The 13,594-nt window shown below is 37.2% G+C and overlaps 1 pseudogene; it reads right to left on the reverse strand.

Annotated features, from left to right (window-relative positions):
* Positions 1-8,902, reverse strand: part of LOC138096747 (zinc finger and SCAN domain-containing protein 12-like) — a 122,373-nt pseudogene extending 113,471 nt beyond the window's left edge.
* Between the last annotated feature and the right edge of the window lie 4,692 nt (positions 8,903-13,594).

A 13,594-nucleotide genomic window follows, 5' to 3' on the forward strand; every position in this document is an offset into this window, starting at 1 on the left:
TGGCACAGTGGTAAAGAATCCACCTGCAATGCAGGAGGTGCAAGAGATGTGGGTTTGATCCATGAGTCAGAAATGTCCCCTGGAGTAAGAAATGGCAACCCACCCCAGTGTTCTTACCTGGGATACCCTATGGACGGAGGAGTTAGACAGACTACATTAGCCCGTGGAGTCCCTATTGGTCAGACACGACTGAATGCAAATATATATATATATATTTTTAAATTCACAAATCATTCACAACCATCACCTAAGATATCTGGATATCAATATCTCTGTCTGGTTCCTTGAAGACAAACATTCTTCCTTGACTTTTCTTCCTTACTCAATTGTATTCCACAAATTTGTGTCTCTTTTTCCTTTCCCTAATGATTACAGATAATTGATGTCCCCTCCAAAGTTAAAAATATTACAGTTAGAAAGGAAGGAAATAAAAGGGTGGGTTCATAAAGGTCAGACTTTTTTACCCAAAATACTGCAGTTATTGTGATAAAATATGTTAACAGCTTTTAAACGTTAGTATGTGACTGACACATTGTGTGTAAACTGGATCGCTGTTGGGAAGCTGCTATACAGCACAGGGCGCTCAACTCGGGGCTCTGCCATGTCCTAAGGGGTGGGATGGGGGATGAGTGGGAGGGCAGCTAAAGAGGAAGAGGATATGTGTGCACATATAGCTGATTCACTTTGTTGTACAGCAGAAACTAGCACAACATAGTAAAGCAAGTATACTCTAATAAATTATTATATTAATAGGAACCTTAAAAAACATTAAAGTCTTATCAGGAAAACAGATGGGATGCTCAAAAGGGTTTATAAAGAAACTGTTTCCAAAATTAAGGGACTGTAGAGAGTTAAAGGAATCAAGAAGGGGTGGGACTAACATAAGAAATCTTTTATACACCAAAGATTGAAGAAGCAAACCAAGAGATTATAGTTATTGGAGGCCAGTGAGAGACTGATCAGCACAGGGGGAGCTTCCATCAGGAATCTTAGCCTTGGAAGGACTCAGACAATGAGAGCATAAAAAATCAGACCACCTTTCCCTCCTATTCTATTATACAATCTCCTGTAAGTGGTTTTCACTAGCTCAACGCATCAAGAAGCTGGGAAGCACAGGGAATCCAGACTGTGCTGTTCATAGAGATCGTCTAGCTGGGGCTTGAGACAGAGAAGGTATATGAGTATTCAGGGGAAGTGGAGGATAACCTGTATCATGTGTGACGTTGAAGTCCCATCACACCCTTAAGATTATCCTGTAGTTAATTTGAGGAAATTGAGACTCAGAGTGGAAGAGTAACAACCCAAGTTCAGCTTGGGATCAACTAGTCATTGGTGAGGCTCCAGTTCAATTCCAGCTTTGCCCAACATCACCACTACTTGCCCTGACACCACATACAGTTTCTCTGAAAAAAGACAAAAGAGTAATGGGATAACCCCAGTTGAACAGAGAACATTTATTATTAATATTTTGGAGCAAGTTTTGAAGTAAAGAACTTTTCAGTTCACAAACATTTTGAATAGTGCTGTGATTGACTTTCACAGCCATACTACTGTTAGGTCTGGAAAGGAGCTTTCTCCCCTTTCGTAGATAAGGAAATTAAACAAAGAAGCCAGGATACAATCATACGATCATGTTAGAACTTGCACTGGAATCCAGGCTGTCTGGACTTTTACCCAGTGACTTCCCTATCATTCTATTATGTAACATGGCTTCTGCTTACAAAGAGGTAGCACTTTGTATCCATATTGTTCATCTCCTATAATTACTGCCAGGTAACGGTGGTAGTGGTGGTTTAGTCACTTCAGTCATGTCTGCCTCTTTGCAACCCTATGGACTATAGCCCACCAGGCTCCTCTGTCCCTGGAATTCTCCAGGCAAGAATACTGGAGTGGATTGCCATTTCTTTCTTCAGGGGATCTTTCTGACCCAGAGATGATATGCACGTCTCCTGCACTGCAGGTGGTCTCCTGCATTTCAGGCAAATTTTGTACCACTGAGCCACCAGAGAAGCAATAAACCTATATAAAAATACCACACACATCCCACACATAGTTGTAAATTCAATCTCATAATGTTTATGTGTTTGGATGTGTGGATAATTCCTTGGTCTACAAAGCAAATATTAATACATTATTAATGGATCCCCAAGTACAACTGGTGATGACCTTTTTAAAAACTGAGATAAGGTGATGAGAGCAGCCCCATGGAAAATAATAAAGGTCACTCAGATTTTATCATTTAATTTTCATAATGCAGATGTCAAATAAAGCCTACTTAATAAAGTGTATATTTTGAAAAAAAGAAGATGACATCATGCATTATATTAGTTGAACTGCCAAAGTGAATTTTGGTGACTGTTTGCTACATTATATAAAGTCTGAGAAATTATTCCCTGTGAAGAAAGGGAGTTCTAATGAAAAAGATTGGCAGAGGTTTGGCTTCTATATATGAAATACCTCTGCTTCTATTTTTATCCCCATCTTGTGTCTGAGCCAGCTGCATCCTGAGAGTATAAACAGAACCAACCTCTCAACTTTGCATTGCTTCATAATAAATCACCTCTGATGACTTAAAATAATGATGCAATAATTCTGTATGTTGACTGAACTCAACTAGGCAGTTCTGTTCCATTTGCTCTCCACTTGGGGTGAGGAGGTCACTTAAGTGGCATCATTCAACTGTGATTTTGGCCACAACTGTAATATCCAAGATGGCCCACTCACATGTCTGAGACATTGCTGCTGGTAGCCAGATAGTGAATTATGACCTTTATCCATGAGACCTTTCTCATTCATTCTCTATGTACCCTCTCATCATTCAGTAAACTAGCTTGAGTTTCTTCACATGGTAGCTGGCTTCTAAAAGAGCAAAATCAGAAGCCTCCAACTCATATGAATTAAACCCAGAATTAACACAATATCACTTTGACCACATTCTATTGGACAATAATTTAGAAGGCCAGTTGATCTGTGCTAATTTTTTTTAAAGTGTTCTATTATGTTATTCATATTTCCATTGTATGGAAGTACAGTACATTGTTTTTATTTTTTATTATAGTATAATTGCTTTACAATGTTGTGTGATTCTCTGCTGTACAATGAAGTGAATCTGCTTTACGTATACACGTATCCCCTCCCTCTTGAAGGTGTGGTACATATATACAATGTATTACTTCTAAAATAAAAGAAATACGTACTTTCATTGAAAATCAAACTAAAATACACCTGTTCTTGGAAGCCATTGTGAGTAGTGAAAGAAGAAATGTCAGAAATAAAAAGTGAAAATATGAAAGGATATTGGGACTTCCTATTCAGATTACAAGACCTTATCTGATCTGATAGATGATAAACATTAAAAGGAAACCATACATCATGCTTTGCATACGTTACAATAAATTGCCCAACCTAAAGAAATAAATTCCTATCATTAATAAATCACAACGATCCTGGTAAATCTTAATAATAAAATGAATCAAAATTGTAATAATATCTCTATAATTAAATAAGGAGATTGTCCTCTAAAGTATTGCTATAAAATATATTTTAGAGTAAAATATATTTTATTGAGGAATTATTCAAATCCTTAGAAATATTCTCTTCCACTATCATTCTGGAAGGTAAGACAGATTTATACAGATAAGTCTATCTTTCTCTTTTTCTTTGGCATGAAGAAGAAAGAAAATTTCTTCTGATTGCATAATTTCTTATTTTAGATTCTGCAGTTAAAATGCATGTACAATACAGATAGTTACTGAGCTGGTGATCATTTCATAAGGTATAAATATGTCAAATCTCTATGTCGTACATCTGAAACAAACAATATTGTACATCATTATATTTCAATTTTAAAAATTAAAAAATTAAGCGTTTACTATGCAAATTCACATATCTCATTATATTTAACCTTTCTGAACTTCAATTTCTTCCTACAAAGCATAGCTGATATTTCTCACTAGCCGCACTGATTCACCCAAGTTATTAAAAAATATATACTTTGAGGAGCAACTGTGTGAGAGGCATTCTTTAGATATGAAATAATGAAGTAAAGTCCCTGTTCACATGGAATTTATATTCTATAGGAACAGGCAAACATTCTTGTTTTTAAATTTTAAAATACTGCTTCAGAATTCATTGTTTGATATTAAACAATAAAAGAGCTTTGCAAAGAATAGAAACACATTGAGGTTATTGTGAAAGTGGATAGGGGACTGCTCTTGACCAGCGGTCCAGGAAGAACTCTACGGAATGACCAAGAACTCTACTAGGAGAGAGTATTTAAACAGAAATGTACACTGCAGTATGGAATCAACCAGGCAGAGCCAGGAACTCCATTCCAAGAAGCGAGAAGAGTAGGTCTTGAACAGGAAGCATCTGACAAAAGAATGAAAATAAAATCTCACTGGGATTACCAGATGCTACTTGAAAGATGTTGGGGAAATCTATGAGAAATGGAATAAATAGATTGTGTGGGGGGGTGGGGGTGGGGTAAGGAGGGTTTCATATGTCAATTTAAATGCCATGGGAAGCCATTGGATAACTTTTAGCAGAATTGAGAGATTTTAAGTAATTTGTCTGCACTAGTCAAAGTCATTTTTTTTCTCTTTTTCTCATACCTTCCTTGTACTTTTTCTGTCCTGGGTGGAGGGAAGCATCCTGAAATCTACATTTCCTAGTCTCCCTTACTACCTGGCTTCCTTTTTTTTTTTTTTTTTTTCTGTACGATAGAGGTCCAGTCAGGAATTTAGAGTGTGGAGCATGGGGAGAATCCAGCATAGCCCCATTTCTCTCTATAAGGCAGAGCATCTTCATAAGTGACTGCAACGCTTCACTTGTTCTACTGCCTATTGAATAGCCCCTCCCCCCATCATCCTATTGCCACCAAAAGGATTCAGCTTTCCAACTCTGTTAACTCCAGCTTTCCTGTTTTATATCCCTAGCTCATGATGAATCCCTTACTCTTATTTCGCTAATAGTGTGGTGACCATGATGTTTATAGATGGTTGATTTTCTTGTTGTTTTCTTCAGTCAGATGTTAAGATCTCTAAAATCATATCTTTAGATATTTATCTCTGTGTTCTTAGCACCTAATGAAGTGTCACTCACAGTCAGTCCTTGAGGAATTACTTCTTACTCTGTGTTGAAGAACTCCTGGTTGTAAGACCACATACCTGATCTAGTCACCTAATGTCTACATTGGTCTAGATATGATAAAGCCCTTGCCCAGTATTGGTCTTTATTAGATGCAGACACAGAAGTTATGTGTCTTCCCTGGACTTGATATCTGGTGCTGTGCTACTTTGGGCAAACTTTCCAGAGACTGTGTCTGCACACTGTATTTGATGTATCAGACACATTTATTGCCCATTATTGCAATTCATAAACCTATTGAATCCAAGATAATACTGGATATTTCTCTGAAAATTTAATTTGGACACTGTCATTTCTTGAAATCTTTTCATTAAGCTTGAGTTCAGTTCAGTTCAGTTCACTCTCTCAGTCGTGTCCGACTCTTTGCGACCCCATGAATCACAGCATGCCAGGCCTCCCTGTCCATCACCAGCTCCCGGAGTTCACTCAGACTCACGTCCATCGAGTCAGTGATGCCATCCAGTCATCTCATCCTCAGTCGTCCCCTTCTCCTCCTGCCCCCAATCCCTCCCAGGGATTTCTTTGGAAGGAGTGATGCTAAAGCTGAAACTCCAGTACTTTGGCCACCTCATGTGAAGAGTTGACTCATTGGAAATGACTCATTAAGCTTAAATTGTTAGAAATGAAATTAAGATAGTCAAAATTGAATATAGATCTAAATAGGCAAAACAAGAAGAGGTGAGTACTTTTAATGTGCATGGAGAGTGTTTTAAGCATCTCTGATCATGATAAAATTAATTTGAGCATTTGCCACACTTTGAGGAAAATTATTTTCATTGCTCTTCAAAAAAGTGTTATGTCTTAAAGTGAATATTAATGCTCTTGTGTTTTATTAAATATTTAGACCATAGTATTTTCTGAACTTGTGCATCCATAAGAAAATTATTGGAAGTAACTAAACTAGAGAATTGTTTTACCTGTAAGTTACACATTTTTAAAAAATTTATTAATTTTTATTGGAGTATCATTGCTTTACAATGTATTGGTTTCTGCTGTACAGCAGAGTGAATCAGCTGTATACATATGTACACATATGTACACATATACCCTCGTTTTTGGATTTCCTTCCCATTTAGTTCACTATGGAACATGGAATAGAGTTCCCTGTGTAGAGAATCTACATAGTAGAGTCTTATTCATGTACATAGTTTCAGAAGGCTTTTTCCAACAGGTTTAATTCTCAAGTTTGAAAATTTTATGAGTATCAAACTATTTAGTTTACCCAAATGTATTCCAAGTTCTTTATCAGTGTTCTAGGATAGTACTATAGTTGGTTGTTATGAGATTTTTAAAGAAATTTTGGCTTTCTTTAGAACAAGCTCAGGTACAAATATTTCCTTCAGAAATAGAGATGATTCTTTCTTGAACACACACAGAGAAACATATTTGTTTAATTATTATGATTGATATCACATTGTATTTAACCAATGTGTCTATAATTATCAATCTACAATATGACTGTTAGAGTCAAAACAAGAGAAATAAATCCACTTGCATATTTTGATAGAGAGTAGCCTATAATGACAACATTCTTGTAATTCTAGGATTAGTTGTTAGATTCTAGAAAATAAGAACAGATTGAGCCAGTTCAGTAATAATTTATCTGTCTCTCTCTCTCTCTTTCTTCTTTTTGTTTTTCCTTTGGTCTCTTTCCTTTTCCAATGGGCTTCTCTGGTGGCTCAGATGGTAAAACATTTGCTTGCAATGGAAAAGACCCAGGTTTGATCCCTGTGTTGTAAAAATCCCCTGGAGAAGGGAATGGCAGCTCACCCCAGTATTCTTGCCTGGAGAATTCCATGGACAAAGGAGCCTGGTAGGCTATGGTCCATGAGGTCACAAAGAGTTGGACACAAATGTCAGACACAAACTAATGCTTTTCTTTTTCCAACACTTTTGAAATAGTTGTTTCATATAGAAAGCAAAACTTGACTGTTACTTTTTACCTCCATTACCCTTTGTATAGGTAAGGTGTTTCCAAATCACGAACAAAATATACCCCCTAGTTAAATACTAATTGGCTTTGACAACTGCAAGTCAGTAAACACACTCCAAAATTTTGACTTATTATTTTCTATAAGATACTGATCACGACTTTTTAAACACATTAGTCACGAAGTGTTTTCCATTTAATTGTGAAATGTCAAGTCAACAGGAAGAGCTTATATTAAAACACGAGGTAGTATGGACTCTAAAAATTCTCAAGGAGCTGCACATTGAAAGCCATTAAAGACAAAATACCTTATCAGTTTTAATGACAATAATAGCTTGGCACATCCATTAGCGCATTAATGCTACATGAAACCATTACATTGTTTCCACAAATCTCTTAATATAATTAGTGATAATATGGAAAGCATTCAATATTTTTGAAACTTTATAAAAGAGAAAATGTTTTAAGGATTATCTCTGTCTGTCATGGTAGTTTTTTCTTCTTTTCTAGTCCAATGACAGTAAAAAGACACTAGCATGAAGCTACCGTATAGTGGGGCTTCCCAGGTGGTGCAGTGGTAAAGAATCCACCTGCCAATGCAGGAGAGGAAGGTTCAATCCATGGGTCGGGAAGATCCCCTGGAGTAGGAAATGGCAACCCACTCCAGCAGTCTTGCCTGGGAAATCACATGGACAGAGGAGGCTGGAGGCCTACAGTCCATGGCGTCACCAAGAGTCGGATAAGACTGAACACACACACACAACACAACACCATATAATGATACATATGCTGTAAATGATACATACACCATATATACATACATATAATATCTACACAATCAAGGAAGTATCCTGGAACCTGAGGTGATAAAACATTTTGTCTAGGATTAAGGTCAGAGTTTAGGGATTAAAAATTGAGTTGGGTTTGCATGCCGGCTTAAATGCTTCTTTTCATTGTGATTCAGCCAGTCACTTACAACTCCTTGAGCTTTCATTTCTTCACTTAAAAAACAAGGATAATGGCATCTGCCTCACAGAGTAACTGCGACAATCATAAAACTCATCTCAGCATTTTGCATATTTCTTGGAACTTTGGAAGCTCCTAATAAATATTAGCTCTTTGCAGTATTATTATCTCTTAAAGTACTCCCCATGATCTTCAGTGGGGTAAATTTATCTTGATTTTGTAGGAAAAAGTGAACTGAATTTAGCCCGTGAACACACAAGCAAAAGTGCTGCAGCTGGGTTTTAATAAGGGAATGGGCATGTTGCTGCAGTGAGACACTCAGTGTCGTGCCAGACTGAAGAAACACAACTTGAACATCAGCAAAATAACATCAGTATTTTCCTTTCTTCAGCCTGTACGTTTTCCTCTTCTGACTCCTCCCTCTGATAGTGGCTGTGTCAGGCTAGGTAGGAAGGCAGCCAGCAAGGCTACCAAAAGAACCGGAACCTTTGCAGACAGGTTATTTGTACCAAGTGGCTGCGATGTGACAATATTTGACAGTCCTATTTCAGTTTTATGAGAATGTTAACACTGAGGAGGCCATGCTAGACATCAGACCTAGGTGATTCTGTTGCTTTAAATCTAACTTAACGACCATTTGTCTCACTAGCAGTGTGGGTTCATGAAGTGGAGAAATGTAGGACTTTCCCTTTGTGCTTGATTTTGGCTCTTGTTCTTGACTCTGACCCCTGCTACTTACCCCACTTCAGTTCCTGAAATTGTTCCATTCTGATACTTAGAGTGCTGAGGGACAAAGGGAGCTTCAAGACCCATCAAAGTCACTCCAGGATAAAAGGGCACTTCGGCTGCTGCTCCCATAGTCTCAGTCCATAACAGGTGGCTGGTTTTGATTTTTCTGTGTCCTACCCCACAGCCACTGTACAGAAGTCAGACTTCTGTCTTCATTTTTATTTGTAACTTGGTTTGATAAATGTTTTACAGCATTACACTCAACCAAGAATTGTTTTCTACAGAAAAAAAAAAAAAAACCCTAAAGCGCATCTATAGTTTATTTCCAAATTTGAAGACGTTTAAATTAGAAAGAAAGCATCATTAACTGCAGCTGATAGTAATATTCCACGTCACTAGACTTTTTCCTCTTTTAAAAAAATGCATATATAATGTGATGCAGCAGACAGTCGTGGATGATTTGAGGAATCCCTGTAGTCAAGCCACCTCCTAAGCAAAGTGAATATGCCATACTGCTCTTTTCCAGTCTTCCGTATCCATATAGGCCATAAGGTACATATATCACGCTTTTGTCACAAGGCGTAATAGCTATGGGACAGTTTGATATCAGTGTGGTTTCTCAGCATTGTTTTTTCATACTTGCAATCTAAAAGCAGGTCTGGAAGCTGGTATTTTCTTGTTGTAAAGAGGCTGTCTGGTGTCTTTTTGGCTTAGATGTGCACACGACCCCCAGTCCTCACCATGATTCTACTGAGTCCTTGCTCTTTTATATGGCTCTCTCTAGGGCAGCATGAGAAAAAAGTTCAGAGGAAAGGTCATATTCTGGGCGGACAGCTTGCATCTAAAAGGAAACTTCATTTGTTACCATTTTATGCTATTTTATTTGAAAAGAGGTGTTTAAGTGATATTTTCTTGCTTCCTTTTCTGCCAGTGAGAAAAATCATGTACCACAGACAAATATGTCAGTGGAAAGTCTCAAAGATTCTGAAGTATTAATAGTTTCAAAGTCATAGTAAAAAAACATTGAAAGGCATTTTTTTTCCTGCTGTCGAGAGGTACTTATTGATGAAATTATTATCAGTATTTCAGTGTCTTTTGTTTGTTTTTCTGAGACACCTACAGCTATCCTACATTTCCAAATGAATCCAACTAATATAGATTAAAAAAATAGCTGATGTGTAATACCTAGTGTTGAAGCAGATATGCTGAAATGTAAATTCTCAAACATCACCGCTGATAATATATCTTCACTGAACTTTCTCAGAGAACAATTGAGGATTATTTATCAAAGTTTACACTCACACAGCTTTTTTGTTAGTAAATCTACAAGTGCCAATTTATTCTAGAAACATCTTTGCCCATTTCTAACAGTAAATGTATAAGGACATTCCTTGTGACATTGTAATTGTTATATATTGAACATTTAAATTATTTCCAAGATTTTCACTGTTTAAACAAAATGTGTTACATTAAAAATATGTAATGTACAGCTTATAAAAATGACATAGATCTATATGCTTTGACAAATAAATACAATCATATTTGCATGAAACTAATATAGGGTGATAGCTAAGAGAGCAGTCCATTGAATTAGAATCTTTGGGTTTAATGTCTGACTTTAGTAATTGGGTAATGTACAAGATACCCAAAGTCTTTGAGCATCGGAGTTTTCTTCTCTTGATGAAGTCCTTAAAATGGTCACTCTGGGTAGGTGTTATAACACCTATAAACTTAAAGAATTAATTCTGGGGAGTGACATAAGTAGATGAAAGAAAATTTGCTTTTTATTTCCATGTCCATTAAAATATTAATTATCACAGAATTATAAGATTAAGTTTAGCATTCAAAATAAAATTTGCAAAGGGAACATTCTGCAGCAAACATCAATTATTGCAAAGTGAAATTTGATAATGTAATGGATGGATATATTAACCATACTGTTAATAGTTTGAAAATCATATACATTCCCTGTTCTGGGGATTGCATTTGATGCTGAAATACTAAGTATAGTGCTCAACCAGATCTTTTCCTTTGATGTTAATAGCTTCTTACACTTTTGATAAATATATTGGGTATGTATGGCAAAAACATTCACAGTATTGAAAAGTAATTTTCCTCCAATTAAATAAATAAATTTTATATATATATATAGTCCCCCAACTTATTTAGTGCATGAAGCAAAGGTGCCACGAACATTTTTTATAGACTAAAAATATATAATAATAAGTTAGAATTACACATAACAAACGCCTTAAGGTAAATAAAAGTGAATATTTTATGAGCATCAGTAGGTATTTTTAATTTCAGAATAATACTAATACCAATTAATTGGACACTTGTGGGCTTCTGTGGTGGCTCAGACAGTAAATAATCTGCCTGCAATGCAGGAGATCCAGATTCGATCCCTGGGTTGGAAAGATCCCCTGGAGGATGGCATGGCAACCGATTTCAGTATTCTTGCCTGGAGAATGTCATGGATAGAGGAGTTTGGCAGGTTAGCTACAGTCCATGGGGTCGCAAAGAATTGGAAACCAACTGAGCGACTAACACTTTCACTTGAAACTTTAGCAAAACAAAGATGGACCTTTTTCATCAGGGATCACAACCACAGTAGTGTTTTAAAAAGGTAATTATAGTGCAACTCAAAAGTGAGAACAGCATATTACTTTTTTGTTGCTGCTGCTGCTGCTGCTAAGTTGCTTCAGTCGTGTCCAACTCTGTGCGATCCCAGAGATGGCAGCCCACCAGGTTCCCCCATCCCTGGGATTCTCCAGTCAAGAACACTGGAGTGGGTAGCCATTTCCTTCTCTAGTGCATGAAAGTGAAAGTGAAGTCGCTCAGTCATGTCCGACTCTTCGCGACCCCATGGACTGCAGCCTACCAGGCTCCTCCGTCCATGGGATTTGCTTGTTACTCTAGCATATTTTATACATTGCTAAATGTTGGGTGGAGATGATGGTGTTTGTCTGACTCTTTGCGACCCCATGGACTGTAGCTTACCGGGCTCCTCTGTCCATGGGATTCTCCAGGCAAGAATACTGTCCATTCCCTCCTCCAGGGGATCTTCCCAACCCAGGGATTGAACCACAGTCTCCCGCACAGCAAGTAGAGTCTTTACTGTCTGAGCCACCAGGAGATGATAGAGGAGACAGAAAATGCTGTTTGCCTGCATGCCTGGGAGCAAAATTAAGTTCCATGTATGTAAATGTTTCACTCAGTATGCTGGATCTCTTCCATCTAGCTCTCCTTACTCTCTCTTTATCTTTCCTTGCTGTTTGCCCCAGAAAGCTAATGTGGACAGTGCCTCACTGGATTTTCCTATGTTCCAATTGTGGTTGCATTGGAGTAATGAGAAATATGGGAAAAATCAGAGGGTAATAGGAGAGTGAATTGAGGCCTTTATTCCTCAGGTGCTTTCACTCCTATATTTCCATGATCTGGCTATTCATGGCCATAGCTCTTTTGGGCAGCTCTCTTATAACCTTTCTTAGCATTGTGGCAAATGATCTCTATCCTTGTTCCCTCAAGCCTAGAGGTAGTAATATCTTTCCACTGTGTCATGCCCTGTCATAGTACACTGTCTGTTATCTTCTTTTTCTAAATGCTACTGGTAGGCTTTTCAAATAGTCTGTTTTAACACTATTCTCAAGTTACCTAGTTGAAGAGTGCCACCTATTCATGTCAAGACCATGACCATTAGACTCAACCCCATCCAGACAAACCCCAAAGTCAGAAGTCCTTCCTGAGATCCCAGTCCAATGGACCTGTTTGATTTCCTGATCCTTCTGGAACAGCTAGCACAGTGCCAGGCACACTGTATTTAATATATATTTAATGAACAAATGAATCATGAATGAATGGATAGATGAATGAATGAATGAATGAATAATTAGGATCATTATTCATCCTTTCAACTTCTAAAAGCAAAGAGTCTGTTCTCCTGATTTTTCTAATAATTTATAAACTTAACTGCCAGTGAAAGATGTAGATCTTAGAAAATCAGTATCTTCATAAATGCAGTTTTTACCCCCTTGTCTCCCTAATGGTTAAGTGACACATATTTTTCCTTGAGGTTTCTGACATATTTGTTTTATCCTCTTTAGGCAATTTTGTTGCAGATAAAAACCTTTCAAAATAATTAAAATTAGATTGGTTTTATTAGACCTACAAACTCCAACTGGCTAAGAGTAGTGTTTTTCTTTTTCTTAATCATTATGCAATGATCAATTATTTTTTACTTCTTAATTTTTTGGCTGCAACTAGCAGTGTGTGGGATCTTAGTTCCCTGACCCAGGATCAAGCTTGCACCCTCTTGCATTGAAAGCTGAGAGTCTTAATCACCTAAATATTCTAACAAGTGAAATTTGATATCAATGTATGACCAATTATTTATGATTATTAATATTTTATTTCTTCCTTGGTGGCTCAGACAGTAAAGAATCTGTCTGCAATGAAGGAAACCTGGGTTTGATCCCTGGATTGGAAAGATTCCCTGGAAAAGGCAATGGCTACTCATTCCAGTATTCTTGCCTAGAGAATTCCATGAACAGATGAGCCTGTCGGGCTTCAGTCCATGGGGTAACAAAGAGTTGGACATGACTGAGTGACTGATACTTTTCAATATTTTATTGGTGACCTGAATCCCAGTTTGAACCTGGCCTATAGGTTATATTGAGATATAAAGTTATCATACTTCCTTTGAAAAAATGTCATACTTCCTCAGGAATTTATATATACCAGTAACTCTTTCCAAATATTGAGTGTTGTTTAGCTGGAATAAATGACTAGGGTTAAATAACCACTGGAAAGCTCAATAATATC

The sequence above is a fragment of the Capricornis sumatraensis genome, chromosome 20, assembly GCF_032405125.1.
Source record: "Capricornis sumatraensis isolate serow.1 chromosome 20, serow.2, whole genome shotgun sequence".
In the NCBI taxonomy this organism is placed as follows: domain Eukaryota; kingdom Metazoa; phylum Chordata; class Mammalia; order Artiodactyla; family Bovidae; genus Capricornis; species Capricornis sumatraensis.